This window comes from Arvicanthis niloticus, chromosome 5, assembly GCF_011762505.2.
Source record: "Arvicanthis niloticus isolate mArvNil1 chromosome 5, mArvNil1.pat.X, whole genome shotgun sequence".
NCBI classification, from domain to species: domain Eukaryota; kingdom Metazoa; phylum Chordata; class Mammalia; order Rodentia; family Muridae; genus Arvicanthis; species Arvicanthis niloticus.
In genome coordinates, this window is record NC_047662.1 from 55,796,481 (window position 1) to 55,819,669 (window position 23,189).

Genomic DNA, 23,189 nt, shown 5'->3' on the forward strand with positions numbered 1-23,189 from the left:
TGTATCAGGAATCAGCACATGTGACATTACCACAGACTCAGGAAAGTCCCCAGGATTTACAAGATGAGTCAGCACTTGAAAACTTGGAAGAGTCTATGATTTAGTTCTGATCCATATCTGAAGTCCAAGACAGAAGAGTGGATATTGTGGTTCTAAGGCTGGTTGGCCTAAGAGCCCAGGAAGGGTCACTAATACACTATGAATGTGAACATAAAAACCAAGCAAAGCCCCCAAAGCCTGATAGTGTTATTCAAAGCTAGATTTTTTTTCTTCCTCCCCTTTCTGTCCAGGTCATCTCTTCAACTGACTGGAGAAGAGTTAGCCACATTAGAGAAGATAATCTGTTTGACTCAGTCTGCCAAATAACCGGTGGCTCTCATCTAGAAATACTATCTTTAAAACACTAAAAAAAAAAAAAAAAAGTCTAAAGTTCAGTCGAGTTGACACATAACTGTAACAATGTAACAATTACAAAGATTAAGCCATAAACTTATTAGAAAAATCAAACTTTTTGCCTATTCCCTGCAGTGCCCTCCATATCTAGAATAAAAACCCGGCACACAGTAGGACCTCAGAGCAAGCTGAATAAATGAATAAACAAGGTGGAAGAGATGGAGAAGGAAGAGAAAAACTTAAAGCCAGAGGAAGAAAACATACTATGCACCACTATGCTAGACACACTGTCTTCAGTTCTTCAATCTGTAATTGCATATTAAACTCTCAATCAGTTGAATGAGTTAGGTATTGTTCTCATTTTCTAGGTAAGGAATTTGAAGCCACTCTATAACTTCATAAGCATTTTTTGCTCACTCCTTACAACGTGCAATTAGTCATATCTTGTTTGTTCTGTTATTCTTGACCCTTGTGATGAGTTGAATGGGGCCAAAAAGGCTTGTCAACAGGAAATGTGTGACAGTCATTGTATCTGGAAAGGGTTCTTTGAAGGTAGAGGGGAGTGTCTCAAAATGAGACAGTCCTGGATCCTGGTGGGGCCTGAATCCAACGAGGAATATTCTTCTATGGGTGGGCGGTGAAGAGGGCAGTTGGAAGACAGAGCTAAACAACAGTGATGCTCTGTGAGTACTTAAAGGCCAAGGCCAAAGTTCCAGGAACCAGAGAAAATAGGAGAGCGGCTCGGATCAGGCCTTTCCTCAGAGCCTCCAGAAGGAAATAAGGCCCACAGACATGTCACCAGCAGACTCCCCTCTAAAGCTGTGAAACAGTCCAGATGTGTCATTTTAAGCTACCCAACTGTGCACTCATGAGAGTAGTCAGAAAAGCAGTGTGCCCCCCGCCACCCCAACCCTGAAACTAGATCACAAGTGCATTCCATGAAATCCTTCAGAGCTACCACTTAAAGGTGCAGGGTCAAAGCAAAAACATGACAAGCATTGATAAGCTGCTAAAATGCTTCGCTGCTCAGATTTCCTGTGGCCAGTGACAGAAGGCTCCAGAGTGGAAGGCAGGACCCAAGGCTCTCTGCTCTTCTACTCTTCCCAGCACATAGTCCTTGGACTAATGTCACAACAGTAAAGTCGGCTGTGTCTTTCTCCTGTGGGGAAGAGCAGGTAAAGGTAACCATCTCCCACCTTATAAAAAGGCCAGGGACTTCTTCCCCAGGACATTCTCAGAGTAGCTACCAACTCTACAGGACCACAACTGTAAAAAACAGGCTGGGGTGGGGCCTAGCTTGTCCTTGTACCTGTGTCCTGGCAGAACCCTATTGCTTCACACTGACCATTCACACTTCTATTGTCTACCCAGCCCAGCTGTGCTTAGGAGTCCTGCTGGCCTGCACCCTCCTGTGAGAGCAGCACCCAAGGGAAGCAGACCCACGGCCCTTTCTAACAGCACAACAGGGCAGGAAGCTTTGGCTCCACACTTAATGCGGCAGGCTCCTTCCTTTCCTTAAGCCTGCTTTGTTTTCTGGAGGATGCATATTACGGTACCTAGGTGAGAAGCTGGCAAGTCGTAAGTGCTCCAATGCCACCAATGCCACCGGTCTACCTTCTTTCCCAAAACCAATCAGAGATGCTTGCTTTGATGCATTCAGTTCAGTGGGTGGCAAACACCAGTGCCTCCCACAGAGCTGGGCCCAGTAAGTGTTTCATTAATGACAGCCGCTATTTTTCACTCACTGAGCATCTGTGAACAGTTGTATGATCCAAGAACCAGAGAGCTCTAAGGGAGCATGCAGCCTCCTTGATGTTCTCCATGTGAAATATAAAACAGAGAACACAAGAAATTACCTATAATTTATAAGTTCTGAGTTAGACCTCTACTCACAGGCTGGTTGTTCAACTACCTGATTTCTCTTCCAGCCCTGGGCACTGGCAAGAACCACTAGTAACTGGTGCCCAGGGCGGCCTCACCACTCAGGAGGCCCCAGGGGCCTACTCGGGCTCAGCAGAAATATGGACAGATGGAAGAGATTATAAGACTGGGCACAAAGGAAGAGGTCCCATTCCAAAACAAATGCATTCTTGCTGTGCAACCCTGACACTCACATCCTAAAAATTGTTATTTAATGTACTGTCCACATCCGAACGTGACTCACCTTCTGAAATGGAAATCTGGGTGGTTACCAGCTAGGGACGGGACAGCACTTGTTGGTAGCCCCACGGGCAGTGTTGACCTCAGGCTGGAGGCCACCCTGCAGGCTATGGGGACTCCAGAGCTGAGGCCTTGGCCTAGGAGAACCTTGACCCCGTCACAGACGGATGTGTTTCTGATCCGGTGTGGCAAATTTCTAAATCTTGGCTGTGGGATAACATTTGCTCCTCTCAGAAAAGGAGCAGGGGGCCCAGCAGGTTCCAATTGACTCCAAAGGAGAGGCAGCTGTAGGAATCCTGCAGCGCACTGATTAAGGAAGTTCATTTTCAGGTTGTGGTTTCCAGTGGATGGGGGCCCCTCTTGTTCCTTGCCCCACTCTGGGCTGTCAAAGAAACCTTGGAGAATCAAAATTGCCTCATCCATTCATCCAGAGCTAGAACTCAGACAAAGCAGGAAGGATCTAGAAATAATAGCATCCGTCTTATAAGAACCTTGTAAGTACTTGACACTGGGGTCAGTGCTTTACAAACGTGACATCTAGCTCATAAACTCATATGGCAAAACAGGACATCCTAGACTGACAAATAGGGACATACGAACTGTGAGTGACAGTCACTCCTCCTCACAATTGCTTAGCCTGTTCTTTGAGCAGATAGTAGATAATCTTCAGTCCACTCATACAATCATCCTTCTGAGGTTGCTGTCACTTATGGCCCCATTTAATAGAGAAGAAAACTGAGGGCTAAGGAAGAAATCTCTAAATGACCTACAGATTGAGGGACCCAGCATACAGCTGTTAGTGCTTTCTCTGCCATCCAAATCTAGGTCTTTCTGATTAGGAAATCTGTAACAATCGAGTATGATATGGGCCACCCACTCTTCTTGGTGTTTAAGAAGATGTCACCCCATCTGATCTTCATGGTGATCCCATGCTCTGTGTTACATTTTCACACTTTTCTAAATAAAGAAACTGAGGTTCAATAATAAGGAGAAACAGAATTGAAGGCAGGCCTGAGCCTTCGGGGCTGCTCTTAAAGCCAGTGTGCTTCTGCAGGTCTCATGGAGGGCTCATGCGCCCTGCATTTCTGGTCTTCTGTCTGCTGCTGTAATTTTATCATTTTTAGGGAACACTGGGAGCCAGCCTCAAACCTGGCTCCAGGCTTGGTGGGGTCCCTTCTGTCATTCTTTCCTACATCAGCCTTCAAACGCTGCTGTAAAAATGCATTTGAGACTTGAACCGCACCATGTAAGCTACAAACAGATGATTAATTTAAACTGATGTTGATTTTATAGACTATTAAGAGTGAAATGAGTTTCATATATTTACTAACTTAAAAGAACATGAAGTTTGTGGTTTTTAAATTACTGTAAAAATGATTAGTAGGATTTTCCCCTTATATAAAGCTGAAATGAATAGCACCTTTGACAAGGTAAACATTTCCAAATAGGGTCTCCTAGACCTTGCAGATCTCTAAGGCAAGGGGAAAGTGACACACTGAAAAGAGACAGAGTGGGAACTAAATTGCATGCCTTGTCAATCAGCCCAGACACTGAATGCCACTAGAGGAGTCTGTACCCAGACTAGGGGCTTCCAAATTGGCCAGATTTGTTAAACTGAGTATGTGGTATGAGTACTCACCAAGGGCTTACTTAGAATAGTCAAGAATGAGCTCCTGTGGAGCTGAGGCTGAAGGGCCAGGCAGAGATGAGAAGACCTGAGGAACTATGCAAGCAAAGGCACCAAGGAAGAGGTCAGGCTCAAGAGCCATGCTGAATAGAAGACCCCATAGTAAATGAATTGATACACCTGGGTGCAGTCCTGCATCAGAGGCTCTCTAGAATGCATGCAGGGCACAGGTATTTCTGTTCCCACTATGGCTGACAGAGAGCCCTGTGATGTTTTAGGCCTTGCTGGGAGACAGATATCCCTGTGTCCCATTTCTGCATATTTTGTGAACAAAATACCAACCGCCTGCCTTCGAGTCTATCTTTCCAAAGGTGTTTGTACAAAAGCAGAGGTAGTTATCTCTCTCTAAAGCAGAGGGTAGGTTCAAATCCCTCAGTTGTAGCCAGCATTCTTCAGACAGAGTCAACTGGATCTATACAATCTTCAGAGAAGCTTTGTTGGGATGGATCATGTGGAGTGAGGTAAAAGAGTCCCATGATGAATGTGCCTGCAGGCTGGAAAGTCAGGGAAAACAGTAGCTACTGAGTACTAGGATGGAAGCCTCAGAATGAGGCAGGAGCTAACAATGCAGCTCTAGGCTGAAACAGAGAACCCATGCATCCTAGAGGCTTCTGTGCAGGACTTCGTCCAGAGCTGAGCCTGATGTGCACAAACGACTGCTGCAGAAAACACTCAAGAATGGAGGACAACTGGCAAGAGCTAGTCTCCCTTTCATCCGCTATTTTGTTCCATCCAAGCTCCCTGCCTAGTAGATGGTGCCACCCACATTTAGGATGCATCTTCCTCAGTGAGTTATTGAAAATCCCTTAAAAGACATACCCAAGCATGTGTGCTAATCAACTGGGCAGGCATCTGTGTTGGTCAGCTCTCTGCCACTATAACAAATTACTTGCAGTGATCAACATGTAAAAACAAAAAGTTTGTTCTGGCTTAGTCCATAGTCACATGAACCCAGTTTTTAGAGCTCTGATGGGGCTGCCCTATGGCAGCAGCAAGGAACAGATAACAGTCTCTCACCTCATAGCTAAGAAAAGCGAAACAAAAAGGAGAGGCTTGGAGGGTTCCACAGTTACTTCTCAGAACATGCCCCAACAACCTAAAGACTCACATTAGGACACACAACCTCAGCAGTGACCAGAATATTAGTGGATTTTTCCAGAGCCTCAACTCCCATGACGAGGACTGGCTGATCATGTGATGGTTGGCTTCTGGCTGTCAACATCACTAGACTAAAGGACACTGCTAAAGTTCAAGTATTGGATGACCCTCAAGTATACACATGTTCAAAGTCTGGTCTTCAGGGTGGCGCTAGTGAGAGGTGGTTGTGACAGTGTCCATATACTAAGCCATCAGCAAACAGTCTAAGATCGAAGACTCTGAAGAGCTGTTGAAAATCATATGCTGCCGGGCGGTGGTGGCGCATGCCTTTAATCCCAGCACTTGGAAGGCAGAGGCAGGCGGATTTCTGAGTTCGAGGCCAGCCTGGTCTACAGAGTGAGTTCCAGGACAGCCAGGGCTACACACACAGAGAAACCCTGTCTCAAAAAACCAAAAAAAAAAAAAAAAAAAAAAAAAAGAAAGAAAGAAAGAAAGAAAGAAAGAAAAGAAAATCATATGCTAAATGCATTGATGACAGAGATCTTTAATCTCCGTGTATTCAAACAGTCTGGGAAAGCGTTTTTTGAACAGGAAAAGAACACAAGGAAAAAGCCTTTTCAGAAAACTTCTCTGATTCCGGAGTGTTCCATGGATTGAGCAGGGAGGAAATCCTGTTAGGAAACAGGCTAGTAAATATTAGGAGGGAGAAGTAAGATTCAAGATGGTTTTGAAAGATGGGCTACATGTACCCACAGTGGAATTTCACAAGCCTAAATGTCAGGCCCTGGACAAGACTCCACCACACCAATGACTCCAGGAAATGGCTGTGAGACGTGACTTAGCAGTGCAGCCCTTGAGAAGGAAGCCAAAAGCTTCCAAGGAGGAGGTAGCTAGGGTGGGGGTGGGGAGTGGGGGTGGAGGGTGAGTCAACAGAGGGTGTGTCTTCCAAAAGGATGCTTGCTCCTCAGCTTTGTAGAAGGTCAGTGTTGGAGACTGAGGGAACAGTGTGGCTCTGGCAAGCTGTACTCACATAGCTATTGACTGATCTGTCAGGTGCCAGCCTCTCTGTCACCACTTTATATGCACACTTTGCTGTGAACCCCACAGCTAGCCTGTGGGGCGATGCATGTTTCCTGTTTTACAAATAAGGAAAGGAAGGCTCAGAGAATCTTGCCTAAGCTCTACTAGGTAGCTGGAGGTAAAGCTGGAACTCGAACCCAAGCCTCCCATCATTGTGAAGGCCACGTCCCTAAGCAGTGCCGTAGCTTCTATGTCATGAAAGATGCTGATAAAAATGAAACAGGTTCAGGGGAAACACAAAAATCAGTAAACAGAAGCCAAGACACTAGTGTGTGTGTGTGTGTGTGTGTGTGTGTGTGTGTGTGTGTGATCCTAAGCATGCAAACTGTCCACAGAGAACCCACATACACACCTGTGGACTGTGTGGCTCTTTGGAGACCAAAGAGTAGTTAAAATCTTCAGTAGAGGACAGCTCCCATCTGTTTGCATGGAAAACCCCATGTTCTTTAAAACCAGGCCCTCACCCCTCCCCTATAATTCCTCTCTATCTGTATAGCTGCACCTCCTCTGTGTACTTAATATCCCCGGGCTTCTCATCCGTCCTCTGATTCTACCCACGAGGCCATGGGCTGTACTCCATACCTCACAGACCCGTGGGTGGGTGCCGGGGACGCTGAACGGGAATGAAGAACACTATAGTAAACAAGTGAGCAAGTCATGTTCCTCAGAGACACAGGCCATGAAGTAAACCCGGAGGAGGGAATCTAGACCGCTGGGGAAGCAAGGAGAAAGGTTTGCAGCTGCGTAGCACTTCTGCTTCCCTGGGCAGCGGCTCCAGTGACAGGCCTGGAGGGAGCAGGGACAGGAAGAAACAACCTACCTTGGGCAGTTAATGTCTTAACATGCTGTTCTTCGCTGGAGTCACTCCGATGGGAAATACAGAACAGGTGCCCAGAGGAAACCTATTGTTTCTCAGATGCTCCAGGCCAGAGTACCAAGAACAAAACTACCTTTTGCCCTTTACACGGTAACTCCAAGAACAAAAAGGTAAGAAGGAGGCTTTGAGGGTTCCTCCTAGTAGGCTGAGGCAGCCTACCAGAGCTCTTCCTGCTGGCCCAATTTTCTGGGAATAAGCCTTCTCCCAGACTTCACCCCCAGACACCCTAGACTTCCTGTCTACGCCTCTTCTCAGTCCAGCCTCCCTGAGTGCCTGTGCCAAGCTTGTTGCCCTCCCAGCCCACTCCTGTGTTTGGGGACACCTCTTAAAGTGTAGCGTTTTATGTTCAGGATGACATGAAGCTCACTTGCTGCCTGCACCTCTGCCGCCTGAAGCAGGAATATGACAGGACATACAGGTGGTAACAGCAACCTGCACCCAGACCAGTCCTGAACCTCTCAGCTCCCTGAACTGTGAGCCTGCTTAGCAAATGGTAGGGTACTCTTGCAAATCTCAGGAATGCAATGCTTCTTGTTAATTCTGTCGTCCTGAGCATAAAACTTTACACCTGTATTCCAAATACAGGAGTGGGGTGGATGTGCAACAAGCTTAGCACAGGCACTCGGGGACGAGGGACTGAGAAGATGCTGAGACGTGGAGTCTGGGGCTGTCAGGTTTCTTTCTAGAGAATTGAGGCACCAGGAAGAGCTCAGTTAGGCTCCCTTAGTCCTCTAGGAATTACACAGGAATCCTCCATGCAGAGGGTCAGAGAAGGAGTGTGTTTCCTCAGGGTCTCTCAACCTCTGAGTTTCCCTCTCTCAAAGCATAGTACCCCAACTGGTATCTGCCCAGTTGGGCTTCTGTTTACCCACAAACTAAAAAGTCAGGGGGCCAAATTCCTCAACTGCTTACTTGAAGCTGCTTTGCTGCCCAGTGGGTGCTGAACAAGTATATCTGAGGAAAAGATCCAGGCAAGGACACAAGGCCAAGCTAAAATTCCTACCAGAGGCAAGCAAACCCTCAGCAAATAGTCTGAGCCCTTGGAGGCTCCCAGTCCCAATGAGCATTTTAACAAGAGAATGAAGGTCTGGATTGGTCCTCTAAGTCTCCCCAGCATCAAGCATGAGAAAAAGAACAAACAGACTGGGTCAGTCAGCCCCACCCTGAGGCAGACCAGTAGATCTCACAGGATATACTGTACTGTCACTCTGAGGGGCTTGAAGTGGGGAAGGGAGGATCCCAACCACTCTTTCCTCATGAAAGTGTACCCTGAGCCTTCTAATTAAGCTTCTCCATGACCTCAGAGGCCATGGTCAGCTCCTTATCCCTCCTGCCTCTCCCTTTCACAGTGGGAACTATATGGGCCTTTTGTAGGTAGGGTTTTCTCTACTAAGGATGGGAGTTTGGGTGGGGGCAATCTGGTTTCCTGGATTTTAGGGCTCCACACCCTGTACTCAGACCCCAATTTAAGGTTTGCATAGGGGAGCTAGGAGGGGTAATCACTGTTCCTGGAGCTTTGCAGGTCAGTTTGCTCTGTGGCAACAGAGGTGTCAAGCGGTGATGATCAGCATTGAAAATGAGTCTTATTAGCAGTGGGGCTTAGTTCCTTTGAAAAGTAAAGTAGTTCTGCAGTGATTTCCCAAATGCTGTGGTTCGTTCCAGTGGTAAGTTTTGTTCTTAAAAAGGACAACACCATGGCAGGATGCTGTGAAGCTGGGAGTTGTACCATGGGCCTCCTGTAAAGATCAGAGGCCACTTCCGGTCACAGAGGCAGAAAAGGCACTGGCAATGGTCACTGTGAATGGCACACTTGAAAATTCCTCCAGGAACCAAATCTGGTCCCACCTCTTTCCCCTGAGCTACTCTCTCCCTAGTTCTCCAACAAGGCACACTGGGCCTCATGCACGCCCTCTAGGATGCTCTTCCAATTCTGGACATACAGTAGTCCATCCACACAGAAGTCTTAATTCCACTGTGACACCTCTTCCTGTCAGGCACCACATGGATCTCTTATGTGCCGATAGGTGCCCCAGACTAGTTTTTGCAGTGCAAGTATCTGTTTGTCTGTCCTCTGCTATGCTGGGAAGTTGCCGGGCATTGTTTTCAGTTTGTTCACTCTATTTCCTATCTTAATTTGACAGAATAGGCCTCTTCTGTACTTTACACCTGTCCAAACCTAAGCTGAGTAACGGACTAACAAGTTTTCCCACCCATGCAACCATCCTCCAGACACCTGCAGGTAAGCTTGTACCTCCAGAACTAGAACATGCCAGATTTTTTTGCATCTTTTATTACTTAAATTCTGCTGTGGTTTTACAAATGGGAATGGCCATGTCTCTGTGTGTTCCCTTCTCCTCTTAGACACACTGGAAAATCCTGAGACTTAAGGCAAGCCAGGGGTAATTCCCACCCTTTACCACGGAGATTTATCTGAGGCATGCATGTGAACCATCCAAGCCAATTACAGCATGGCTATGGGGCTTTCCTACCTGATCTGTAGGAACAAAGCCCTCCTTCACTCATCGCAGACAGTGAAAATGGGAACCTACACTGTGTATATACGACAGTCCACTTTTCTATTACACACATTCCAGCCCACAGACTTGAAGAAGGCCCACACAGCATCAGGAGACAAACATGGAGCACTGACAGTTGATCCTACTGCTTGCCATAGGTAGGAAATGCACTGGTACTATAGACTTCAATGGAAAAGCCACCCAGGGGCTTGAATATTTGAATGTTTAATACCGCAGTTAGTAGAACTGAGTAGGAAGAATTAGGGGGTATGGCCTTGTTAGAGAAATTGTGTCCCTAAGGGTAGGCTTGGATGTTTCAAAAGTCCACGCCAGACCAGTCTCCCTCCCTCCACCTACGGCCTGAAGGTCAGGATGTAAGCTCTCAGTTATTTCTCTAGCACCATGTCTGCCTGGCAGCTGCCATGCTCCTCACCATGGCACGAGCAGACCCTCTGAAACTATAAGCAAGCCCCCAATTAAATGCTTTCTTGTGTAAGTTTCTTTGGTCATGGTGTCTCTTCACTGCAGTAAAACAGTGACCATGACAAGAAATATCAAAGAAAAAAATCTGAATAGAGAATAAGTAGGGGTACCCAGAGGCACAGTGGCCCCAACATTAGACATGTGGAGCTAGCTGCCTGTGAGGCTGGATCCACCCATATTCCTCTCACCATCTATCTGAACCTAAGCTAGAGTGTGTCTGGATTTCTTTGACTTGAACTTACTGGCCATCAGTAACAAATAACAATACCACTTCTTTTTGCATTCATGTCCACCAGGACCCACAAAAGATTTAATATAAACATTTTCCAAGGGTCTTACTCTCTGATATATTACTTATCACTACAGTCAAGGTAATCTTTCCGTATAGTTTCTTCAGTGAGACAAAGTAAGTGAAGTTCACCCATTTTAGAGATACTATAATTGAGTCTCCATGAAGCACAGAGACTTGGGTCCCCTAGCTATTACAAAATGAGAGATCCCAAGCTAGGGTCTCCATTTCATTGTATTTCTTTGTGCTAACCAGCCATGGATGCATGCACCGGCAACAAGGCAGTTTGACTAGTTGGCTTCCTGAGATTTTCTCCACTTCCTGCTGTGGTTAGCAAAGCCCTTCCAACAAGCACATCATGTTGCCTTTCCCACTGCTGTGGCAGAATGCCTGACAAGAGCAAACTTAAAGGAGGAATTTTGGCTCACAGTTGAAGGGCACAGTCCATCATGGTAGGAAAGAATGGTACTCAGCTTACCTTCTCCTTTGTATTTCGTCCAGAACTCCAGTCCAGGGACTGGTGCTGCCATTTCAGTCTAGAAATTTCACCACAAACACGACCAAAAGTTTGTTTCTTAGTTGATCCTGTCGAGATTAGAGTATCAACTACCACGCACATCCCAGATCCTGACTTGCTTCTAAGGGGGTTAGTGTGTGTCACCTTTACAGCTTCCCACAGTGGCCTCTCAGGATCACCTTGCAGAGAATCTAATCCTGCCATACACTGCTTAGCCTCAGCAGCCTCCAAGAACCTTGCTGTAAGCTTCTAGAAGATGCGGATACTTGCTATGGAGGTTTGAATAAGAATGCCTCTCCCCATAGGCTCATCTATTTCAATGCTCAGTCACCAGGAAGTGGCACTACTTGAGGGGGATTTGGACATGCAGCCTTGATGGAGTGGGTGAGGCTTTCTTGGAGAAGTGTGTCCCACTGGGGGTGGGCTTTGAGGTTTCAAAAGCTGAAGCCAGGCTCAGTGTCTCTCCCCTCTCTTCCTGCTGCCTGTGGAGCCGTATGTAGAACTCTCAGCTACTCTCCAGCACCATGTCTTCCTATGTGCCACCATATTCTCTGCCACGGTAACAATGGACTAAACCTCTGAAATTGTAAGCAAGCCCCAATGAAATGCTTTATTTTATCAGAGTCGTCACAGTCATAGTGTTTCTTCACAGCAATAGAGCACCTAGTAAGACACTTGGGGAAGAAGGCTCCCAGAAGAGGCAGAAGCAAAGACAGAGGACGCTGCCAAGAGGTTCTGCTTTCATCAGCAGAGAGGTAGATGGGAGATGAGAATCTGGAAATGACTTTTGTAAAGCCATACAAAACCAGTCTTAAGTCTGGACCAGCTTCTGATTGACGTGTTGGGCAATTTACTACATATCTTATTTCTCTACGAAGTAAATACTGTCTTTGCAAATGTGTGTGTGTGTGTGGCATGTGTTTTGTGTGTATATTTATGTGTGTTTGTAGTATGTGTGTGTATGTCACCTATGTATGTATGTGTATGTGAATATGTGTATTTGTAGTATGTGTTTTGTGTGTGTGTATGAGTTTGTGTATGTCTGTATGTGTGTATGTGTGTACTTGTGGTATATTTGAGGGTATTTATGTGTGTGTTTGTGATGTGTGTGTGTATGTATTATGTGTGTATGTTTTTGTAGTATGCATGTGTGCATATGTATGTATGTTTATGGTGAATTTGTGTGTATATGTATGTTTGCATTTCTGGTATGTGTGTGTATGTGCTATGTGTATGTGTTTTGTGTGTATGTATGTGTATTTGTGGTGTATGTGTGTGCATGTGTGTTTTGTGTTTATGTATGTAAATCTGTGGTATGTATGTGTATATGTTTGTGGTGTATTTGTCTGCATGTATGTGTGTTTGTGGTGTATTTGTATGTTATGTCTATGGGTGTATGTGAATGCATTTATATGTATGTATATGTTGTGTGTATAGTATGTGATGTGTGTATACATCTGTGGTGGGTTGTGTGTGTGTGTGTGTGTGTGTGTGTGTGCGTGTGTGTGTGTAAGCTCCCAAGGATACCTGGAATATGATAGCTGCCCAGTAAATGTTTTTTTCCCCTTTCCTTCTCTTTGCTTCATAAGAATAAATATGTTTTGTTCTCCCAGTAGAAATCCAGAAGGAAAGAGTTGTGTGCAGCCCAGAGCTGGTGAGTACACACTGTACTTCCCAATAGTACCCAGCACCTCCTCAGCCCCATACTCCTCCCCACCTCTTCTGTCCCAATGACTTCTCATCCTTCATCCAAACCTCACATTCCCAACTTTGTCCACAGGATATTTTCATGGACAATTGATTTGCTCCCATGCTTGGCCTGAAAGAATGCCTGATGACATCCTTTCTAGGAGAACACTGTCTTTTCCAACAGAGAAAATAGAAGGAAGGAAAAAAGGAGGCTAGGGTCTTGAAGATGGAAAAAAAGAATACATAAAAATAAGAGACTCACTGTTTCAAGGGCTTTCCCCAAGCATATCGTAACAGCCACAGGAAAAGGCTAGAGCACGCCAGACACTGTATTTCTAGTCGCTGCACCCAGGTTCTCTGTTTTTACCATCTTGCCCTCATATACTTTTTTTTTCCTATGATCAAAATGATTCATAGCCTTCAAGGCTCAGCATAAGAGCCTTTTGACATTGACCAGCTCATGTGTTTGACCAGGGCTGACACCGGGTACTGTGAATACAGTGCCAAGCAGGGAAGGCACCTAAAAAGCTTCTTAGAGGGCTGTCAACAGCACCTTATGCCACTTAAATTATTTATGTTTTTATTTTTGGCTTCTTAAGACCTTCCTATGTATCAAGCCTTTGTTTGAACTCATTATGTAGCCCTGGCTGGACCTGAACTTACTACAATCCTCCTGTCTCACTTGTGTGATCAAGATACTTGTGTGTGCCACCAGGCCCACGTTCATTTGTTTGTTCAACTTGGTGATTGAACCCAGGACCTTGAACAAGTGCTCTACCACTGAGCTGCATCCCCAGGCCTGGGATTCCCCTTATAGATGGTATTTGTCTCCTCCCTCTGCTCCCATAACTGTTACTACTGCTGCCACAATTACTTTTATGTCTTTCTTCCTTTTTTAAACATCTGTAAATCAGAGGCTGGTAAGATGGCTCAGTGGTTAAGTGCACTGGCTATTCTTGAAGAAGACCTAGGTTCAATTCCCAGTCCCCACATGGTAGCTTACAACCATTCTTAACTCCAGCTCCAGGAGATTCAGTACCCTCTTCTGGCACCTCAGACACACATGTGGTGCACATACAGGCAGGCAAAACATACATATAGATACATATGTCAGAAATTAAAAAATAAAATTCTAAAAATTTAACCTAAAACTCTATAAACAAGGGTGACCAACTCATCAGTTTGCCTGGTCTTAGTTTGGTATGGTCAGCAAATAATAAAATTCAGCAGCAACCCACCTTGTTTGGCCCTTTCCAGTGCCTACTAGCCTCTAGTAACTGTGGCATTTTAAACAATAGCTGCACATATGTGGATATCAGGGCCACCTAATCCAATTCTATTAACTCCTTTAGATATTTCTGGTTATTAAGGATCGTCCACTAACATAGTTGAACTAGAATCCTCTGGACCTGCAAATGGAGCTCCGTGGTACCGTGCTTGCCTGGCATGTGCAAGGACCTGGATTCAATGAACAGCACACCCCACCCCCAACATAAACAAACCAACAAAGTATTCATGGCTTCCACCAATTGGTTGTGTTCTAACTAGGGACACAGCCAAACCCAGACCCATATAGCTGGCAACCCTTCAAGTATTGAAGAATGTTTACGTACCTTTCCTCTTGCCCTCCTCAGATTTACTAAGAGTTCCTTCCATTGTAACCGGGGAAATAAAATTTGAGGATATTGGCCACTGTCCTCTGTTCCATTCTACCTCCCTTGTAAAGTGCCTGATCAGAACAGTAGTGTGGAACTAATCCCCTCCCCCTGTGCTTCTTGAGTAAACTCCTAATTATACGAACAGTGGCCTCTGTGTGTGTGTGTGTGTGTGTGTGTGTGTGTGCGTGTGTGTGTGCGTGTGCGTGTGCGTGTGCGTGTGTGTGTGTGTGGTGTACATGTGTTTATGTGTGGTGGGCACTTTAAGCACTATACACAGATTCACTAGATGAATGCAGAATAAAGATTGTTGAAACCACAACAAGTCACTTAACTTAAGTCATATCTCTCTAAAATGTATATCCACCTGGAAGCTCAGAATATAGTATTACATTGTTGAAGCTGGGTCTGTTGCTATGGATTGGACTGCAAAATACTGACCCTTGTTGCTTCAGGGATGAGAAAATCTGCACATAAGAAATACTATGTGACCTTCCTCCTTAATTTAAAACTATTGGTTGAGCGAAGATGCCAACAACTTATAGCTGAGCAGAAGAGAGATAGGTGGGGTTTCAGTTCCTGGGCTTGAACTCTGAGGAGAAACCACGAAGAGGAGAAAAAAGAGAGAAGGTGGAGAGAAGACACCATGAAATAGGTGAGTCATGAAAACATGGCCATGAGGACTGGCCAATCGTAGTAAGAGCAGCCCACATGGAACATGGCAAGTTATAACTTGGGGTTATGGGCAGGGAAGTAGACATAATAGCATAGAGGGTTGATATCTGCCCAGCTCTAGTGCTGACTAAGGCCTATTATAAATATAAAGGTTTTGTGTCATTTATCTGGGAACTGAATGATCTAAGGCAGGGTAGAACCCCCTGGTTGAGATTATATAATACAATATTACATTAATAGTTACTCCTGATGTAACTGAAAAAGTTAAGGTTCTCCAGTATCAGGGCACTAATCCATCTCTCAAGTGGAGAAAACAAAGGAGACAAAGGCAGAGCGGGAAGACAACATGAGGACATGAGGAGTATCTTGAGTGACCTCTCCCATCGCTGGGACAAAATACCTGACAAACGCAATGTAAGGAAGAAAGACGTTCTTTGAGTCGGTTTAAGAAGAGATATGCCCATCAAGGTGGGGATGGCATGCTGGTGAGAGTCAGCGCTTTCGTCGAGTCTCTGCCTTCTGCAGCAAGGAAGCAGAGTAGCCAGGGTTTGTTCTTAGTTCTTTTCTGCTGTTCTTTAGTCCAGGACTCAGCCCAGAGGATGCTCCTGAGGCTGCAGGGTGGCTCTTCCTTCCTCGGCCACACCTCTCTGCAAACGCTCTCAGAGAGACTTATAGGTGTGTTTCCACAGTGATTCCAAATTCAGTCAAGCTGAAAGTGAGGATGACTTACCATAGGAAGATACCATGTAACAATGGAGGCAGAAATGGGAGAGCACCCTGAGGTGCTGAGGACTGACGAGGAATCAAACCCTATAGCCTTCTTGGGAACAAGGGCACCTTCTCCCTCACAGTCTTCAGAGACAGTGTGGCTGCTCACCCCTTGACTCCAGACTCTTAGACCATGAGAACGTATTCCATAGTTGTAAGTCGTCTGGTTGTGGCAACTAGTTATAAGCTCTCACACATCAGCATGGGAATATCACCTCTTTATTCTTCCCCAAAAGATGTTATGAGATTATTGAGGGAACAGTCAACAAAACTAGGAGGCAAGACTTCAAAAAAATGACTTTACTACTCATTGGTTGTATGGCATCAAAAAGTAAACTAGATTTTTAGATCTTCAGTTTAATCATTAGAAAAATGAGAAACACAAATATGTGGCACACAGGATTTGTTCAGTGACCAAGAGTGGTAAGGAACAATTTACAGACTTCTCAGATACCAGTAATCTAATGCTTCCTCTCTCTGCGTGTATCTCTCTCTCTCTCTCTCTCTCTCTCTCTCTCTCTCTCTCTCTCTCTCTCACAGTGTTGTCAGGCAAGTTTTCTAGAGGGTTCTATTGGTTTATTTTTTAAATCTATACATTCGATACCTATGAAATCTATAATATTGTTGGTTTTCTAATTAGGTTTTTAATTGCTTGTACATCTTTTGGTTTTGTTTTTCTGCTTGTCTTAGTTTTATTTTGCATCTCACTCTCTACATTCCTTGGTTAGATATTTAATTGCCTGTTTCCCATTCATTCTAATTTTTAGGTGTAAACATGAAAGCTATGATTGACTTTTGACTATGACTATCCCTGTAGTCTGTTTTCATGTGGTAGCCTCATTTTCAGTTTATTAAATGGTTTACAATTGCATGTTTTTAAATTTTTCTTTTTTGAATTACTGAAGTGCACTACTTCACACCGTACCTTAGCCTAACTGATTTAGTCACTTGCTATCGTTATGTAGAAGTTATAAAAAGTAACTCTTTCTGTAAACAGCTTTCTCTATTAGCTCTCTCTTTTAGGTAAAGAATATCACATCTGATGAAAGATAATATAATTCCATTTTCTCATCATGAAATCAGCAGCCCCAGAATGTCAGCAGCTTTGAAAACTCAGACAGTTTTAAATGGGTATATTACCAAAATGTTTGAATATACTAAGCTCAGAAAAAAACAACCCTGTAATCTTACTCATATCTGTGTTAGCAGTGTCCAATGGCAGTGACCTAGCTTTTGAATTATATTCCCAGGATTACAGACTAAGCATCAGTCTTTTGTGAGGTTGGATACTGTGGTGATTTCAAGAGGAATGGGCCCCAAAGACTCAATGTTTGAAAGCTTGACCCACAGGGAGTGGCACTATTAGGAGGTGTGGCCTTGCTGGAATAGGGTTGGCTTTGTTGGAGAAGTGTGTCACTGTGGGGACAGGCTTTGAGGGCTTAGATGCTCAAGCGAGGTCTAGTGGCTCTGTCTTCTTACTTGGCACCACGTCTGCCTGTGTGCCGCCAGACTTCTCGCCAGGAGGATACTTGATTAAACCTCTGGAATTGTAAGCCTGCCCTAGTCAAATATCTTCCTTTATAAGAGTTGGGGGTTAAGGGGCTGGGGATCATGGTGTCTCTTCACAGAAATAGAAACCCTAAACAAAGCCCATTTCTCTGTAAAGTCTTCACAAACCACCTTTTTTTATATATATATCATGTGTTTTGCCTACAAGTCTAGACTTCAGCTCTGGGCTAACAAACCATACTGTAAACTTTCCGAGTTAGGGCTGTGGCTCACCCTTCCTCACCCTTTTTCCTACACCTTCAGATAAACCCTGGCTTCTCCCCTCTTTAATCACATAGCAACAAACAGCAAGTACTGTAAGTGTTTGATTCCACCTTTTACAGAACACCTCTGAAAGTTTACTCTGAAATATAAGGTCGAGATTTTAAAGCTAGAAAGGGCCCCAGTCCAAAGGAACTCCCAAAGGTTAAAGTCATTACATGAGATATATGATTAGAAGAGAAAAACTATTCCAAAATTTAAAGAATATGCATTTGGCTCACATGTAGTGGCTATTATCTCATGTTCTGGCAAGTGTGGCACTTGTATGTATGATTTACTTTTTGAACTGTTGTGGCGACAGCAACTTAAGAAAGGAATGGTCGCAGTAGAAAAGGGCACTCAGTCAGACACAGCAGAGAAGACACGGCAGCTACAACATGAGGCGGCTCGTCACACTGATCAAGATTCAGGGAACAGACAGGAAGTGTGGCCAGACTATCCACCCTCCAGTCTCACCCTTGTGACGACCTATTCCAACAAGACTCTGTCTCCTCGAGGTTCCATGACCTCTCCAAACAGCACCACCAGCTGGAAAACAAGTGCCCACCCAGAAGACAATAAGGGAAATGTCTCTTTAAATCACAGCAGTGGCATTGGCCATGGACTCTAAGAGGATTCTCACAACTGTGCATGTTCACTGATGCCCAACAAACCTGTAGAGAGGACAATCAGACGCTATTATCCTTGTTTTTTGGAAAATAGGTATTTAGGTTTTAAAAAGATCCATCTTTCCAAGGTCATAAAGGTAGTAAACAGTTGACGTAGAAGCAAGCCAAGATCTGCGCTCTGTCCTGCTTCTCTGTTCTTTAGGCTACAGTGACTCCAAACCAATTTTGGAATTCTAGACGTAAGTCACTGCACTGCCACCAGCTTGAATGACCAGATTGCCACCCTGGGAATTCCCTTTGGATAAGCATGTGCTTGGAGACACTAGAGAGTAAACACAATCCCTGCCCTGATGAAGCTCACAGACTTGTCATGCAACCTGCAATACATAAGACAAATCCTCTCTGCTATGAGTGCTACATCAGAATTCAGGTAATTAATAGGGACATTAAGTATCCTTCATTGAGCATGTACTATGCATCAGGTTCTGTCCTGAACACTTTGCTATGCAGTGAGTAGCACAAAACATCACACTGCTTAGCTCACAGCCAGAGTTTAAGAGCTGGCAGACATTTGACTGTAGTTTAAAAAATAAAACCAGGGGTTCTTACCTACAGAGCAAGGAAATGCGTTACATTGAAATTACCTAGAATAACATTTCAGAGAAGCAACTAATCCCCTGAGAAATGAGACTGAGGGTGGGGGAGAATAAAGCAAGTGATCTCTACAGTGGGGACACTCTAGTATCTCGGGGAGCATTGGAGCAGACCTGGGTATGAGCAGCACTAGAGAGAGAGAAACGGAGAGGAGACATTATTTTAGGACAGCCAGAGACTGGCTACAAAGGGATGGCCTACATCTAGAGAGGCTAAGCACTCCCCAGGCTTGACCTGGCTCCAAGGGGAGGCACCGATGACCAAGGCTATTTGTTTGTCCGTTACATTTTTCCTGAACAGATTCCAAATCCTAGTTTCCAAAGAAAAGAGAAAACAGACTTATTGGGCCAAAGGCTTTCCCTGAGAAATGTCCTTGTGGCTACGTGCCAGCATAGGGTTCCCCCCACAGCCCAGACCAGCAGACGGCGGACTGCAGCCTTCCCCAAACCTCTCAATAAGGCAGGGACTAGAAGCTATTCCCTGGGAGATTTTTCAACAGAGTCATGTGCCCAGCAGCTCTGCCCTAGTATTTAGGCCCACCCAACTTTGGCATGCATCCTGGTGACGTTTCAGTCCCTCCCAGGCCCGCCCTCCCCTTTCCTGTTTGGCATGGCCCAATGCTTCCGGCCAGGCCTTACCTCCTCTGAGTGTTCCCTGAGAGTGGTGTTCCCAACCTCTGACCCCCAAAGCAGGCTAGGTTGCAGCTTTGACTTCAGTGCTGGACAGAGCCATGGAAGTGATTCTGCTAGTAGCCATTCCACTGCCCTGTAATGGTAGCACCCACCACTACCCAGGCTCATGCCCCAGCGCTTCCTGCACACTCCCTGTCTATCATAAACCAAGGACAGGAGGAGAGGAACAGCCCTAGGTGTAAAAGGTAAAAGGACCTAGGGACATTATTTGTTGAAGACTTCGAAAAATAAAATTCAATGGGTCAGTCTTTTTTAAAATCACACACGGGGATCTCTGCAGTGCCGCAGGAAATGGGGTTGGGGAGTAGACTTTTTTTTTCCCCCTGACATGTTAGGGAAGAACAAGGGTATCTAAGTCAGATGCCTCTGCTCAAGTCCCTGATCTACTGACTAGGACCCCTGTGCAATTCTGGGTGAAAGGTCTAACCTCTCAGACCATCGTAAACTCAGGTGTCTGTGGTAAGGTCTCAGCAGGAGAGCATGCGTTTGGTATCAATCAGCGGCCAGAGGTGACCTGCGAGTTCAACACTGTCCATTACCTCTTGTGCCGCCCTCTTCCTTCCCTGAAATCTGAAGGCAGCCGTGCTGGAGCTCTGGTCTGGTTTACTTCACAGGCTGTTTGTCACATGTGAGCTGAGTCACCCTGAGTTCCTGCTGCCTCGAGGCTGTGCTCTCCTGAAAAGGATGTGTAGCTGCGCCAGCCCCAGGTTCTGAGTGGACATGCTGTTCTGGGAACCCTGCGAACGCTGACTAGAGATGTGAGATTGCTCACATAGGCCTGGGCTTTCTTGTTGTAGGACATTTCCAATGAGAATGCAGACATGTGAGCCTACAGGCTACTGGGAAGAGTGGAAGTATTTGCTGAGAAACAGCACCCCGGTAGGCACCCAGGGGAACCCCAGTGGTGGTCTAGGGAAGAAGAGGTAGACTAATGACCAAGAGACAAGGAAGAAGACAGTACTGTGATAGCTGCCTCTTGCACTCTATAAGACAGCTCTCAGCCCTGCTCCTGTTTGGAGAGGCAGGCTTATCTCCACTTCCAGATGAAAAGTGGATGCTTTAGTGAAGTGACAGTGGTTAGCTGAGGTCATACTAGTTAGCTGTGGGCCCGTGTGGCTTTGTCACCTGCACTCATGTGGCTCACATAACAAACAGGTGTGACTGTCCAGTGTCCTAATAGCTGGAGCACAACCCAAGGAGGGAGGTTGGGGCAGGTGTGAATCTCCGCTTCACAGACAAAGAAGCAGAATTCAGAGAGGATGAAGGGGACACAAGAAAGGGGAATCGAACTCAGGACTCAACAGGAGCACCCAGCATCCTCTCTAGTATTGGGGAATGGGTAAGCATTCACTTATCCTTTTAGCATCCAACTTAAGCAGGGCTGCCAAACACCTAGAAGTGCCTGCCACTAAAAGTCAGCTCCCTCCAGGAGCCCTACTGCCACCACCAAATCTTCATATTAGAACACAATTCTCACTTGTTGTAGTGCTTCATGATAAAATCTCAGCACTTAGGAGATAGTGACAGGAGCTGCTCAAGTTTGAGGCCAGCCTGGGCTACATAATGAAAAATACACAGGAAGAAGGAAGGAAGGGGGAAGCTGTACAACCTTCTTAGACTCTGGTCCACTTTGCCAATAAAAAGTAAATAGTTAGCGCTACCTCCATCATAGCTTCTTTTGGTTGTTGTTTGAGACAGGGTCTCACTATGTAACCCAGTCTGACCTTGAATGTCTGTCCTCCTTCCTTAGCTTCTAGTATGCTCAGATTTTAGGTGTAAGCATCTAACTTAACACATCTTAAAAAAAAAAAAAAAAAAAAAAACAACAACAACAAAAACCCTCCTCGGGCTATACCCTTTCCCCTTACTCTTAACTTGGAGTCCTCCACCAGTTCTTTAGAAAGATGTAAAATTGCTCCTCTGTATATGGATCTGGGGCATTCCACACTCAGGACCCTGTATGCACAAGGATGAAGCAAACAAAACTGCATGACTTATAAACCAGGAATAGCACATGTGTATTGTCTGGTCATAATTGGTGAGAATCCTGAACAACAACAACAAACAAACACAAAGACCAAACTTGTTCTCATGGTCATTGCCTCAGGGATGAAAAAGTATCAGAGTCCCAGAGAGACAAGGCAAAGTCCAACTGCTTCTGGGGCCTCTTCTATGTTCTAGGAGAGACATGAGGCTCAGTGCAGTGAAGTAACACATGGAAACCTGTCTAGCTTTGCAGAGATATGCAGAAAAGGAGGGTAGGTGGGGAGGGAGGGAAAGGGGAAGGGAAGGAGGATCCAGACCTTCCTGGCTTCATACTGCTAACCTGTCCTTTTTCAGGGCATATATATCCTCTCTCAAGGGCAAGAGGCAGCAAGCCTGTAGAGACCAAGCCCCTGACTGTCTTCTTCCTGCCCAGGGGCCCATACCCATGATAGTGTAATAATAGTTACTGACTTGCCACAGTCAGAGATGCATGAACTTCCAGAGTGGTCCCTTGATTGGGCTGAGCCTGTCAGATGTCATTTCCACCCAGGTTTCAGTGGGGATTCACTTTCTTAAAATATACTTTGTTTTTCTTTCTAACTACAGTTATTTTGTTGTAGGGGGACACATGTGCCCTAACACTTGTGTGGAGGGGGACACGTGTGCCATAAGACTTGTGTGGAAGCACTCAAGACCTCTTGAGTGTCTGACGAGTCCTCCAGGATCCTAAATAAAATGTGATTAATAAAAAAAAAAAAAAAAAAAAAGACTTGTGTGGAGATCAGACAACTTTTAGGAGTTGGCTCTCTCCTTCCTCTGTGTGGGATCTGGGGACTGAACTCTAGTCAATAGGCTTAGTGTCAAGATCCTTTACCTGTGGAGCCTGGGGTTCTGTTTTTTGTTGTTCGGGGTTGAGGACACTTTGGGATAGCTTCAGTAGCTGGTACCAGCTGCTGTTCTTGAAGGCCAACAGTTGTCTTGTCTCCCTGAGCCTATAACGGGGTACTTAGTCCATCCACAGTGCTACCACATTCAGAAGTCGACAGCAGGACCTCTGTGTTTATGCTGGCCCTTCCCAAATCACAGTGAAAACAGTGTTTGTGACTGGTCTGTCCATGTGGTCACTTCATCCATCCTGCTGTCCTGCGCCCAGTGTGTTCCCAGTCCATGGCCTTCACACCTGCCATGTCCATCCACTTCAAATGCACTTCCTCCCTGTCTTCAACCCACTTCACCTCAACTGTGTCCAGGGCTCTGCAAGTGGCCCTCTCTCAGAGGGCCTGTCCTGAGTTCATCCTGTAAATGGTCCCTCAAGGTAGCCATCTTGTCACATGGTCTTCTTGGTACTGTGCATTATTATCTGAACTGCCACTCGTGGTCCTTACTCATCTACTGTGCTCCTCCTCCAGGAGAAAGTAAACTTTACCAAAGAAATAGTTTGATAGTTTGTCTGTCTGTTTCACTGCTAAATCCTAAACGATTGTCGGACCGTGTCTACTCTTGATAATAAACTAAGAACGAAGGAAGAAAAC

General features: G+C 45.4%; 2 long non-coding RNA genes across 18 annotated transcripts in view; one reads left to right on the forward strand and one right to left on the reverse strand.

The window, feature by feature from the left end:
* Positions 1-23,189, reverse strand: part of LOC143442413 (uncharacterized) — a 36,151-nt gene that overhangs the window by 8,579 nt on the left and 4,383 nt on the right. The window contains exon 1 of one of the 2 annotated variants that reach the window (XR_013110601.1): positions 7,239-7,373. The exons of the other annotated variant lie outside the window; for it this stretch is intronic. This is a non-coding gene — a long non-coding RNA (uncharacterized LOC143442413). Of the gene's footprint in view, positions 1-7,238; positions 7,374-23,189 lie in introns of those variants that run through there. 2 annotated transcript variants of the gene reach the window in all.
* Positions 7,265-23,188, forward strand: LOC143442412 (uncharacterized). 16 transcript variants are annotated; one of them, XR_013110592.1, is made up of 6 exons: positions 7,265-7,405; positions 9,437-9,534; positions 9,657-11,977; positions 12,714-12,754; positions 12,881-18,755; positions 20,286-23,188. It is a non-coding gene; the product is annotated as an uncharacterized LOC143442412 (long non-coding RNA). The 16 variants fall into 16 exon arrangements; XR_013110595.1 differs by having other exon boundaries at positions 14,142-18,755; XR_013110598.1 differs by having other exon boundaries at positions 9,657-11,855.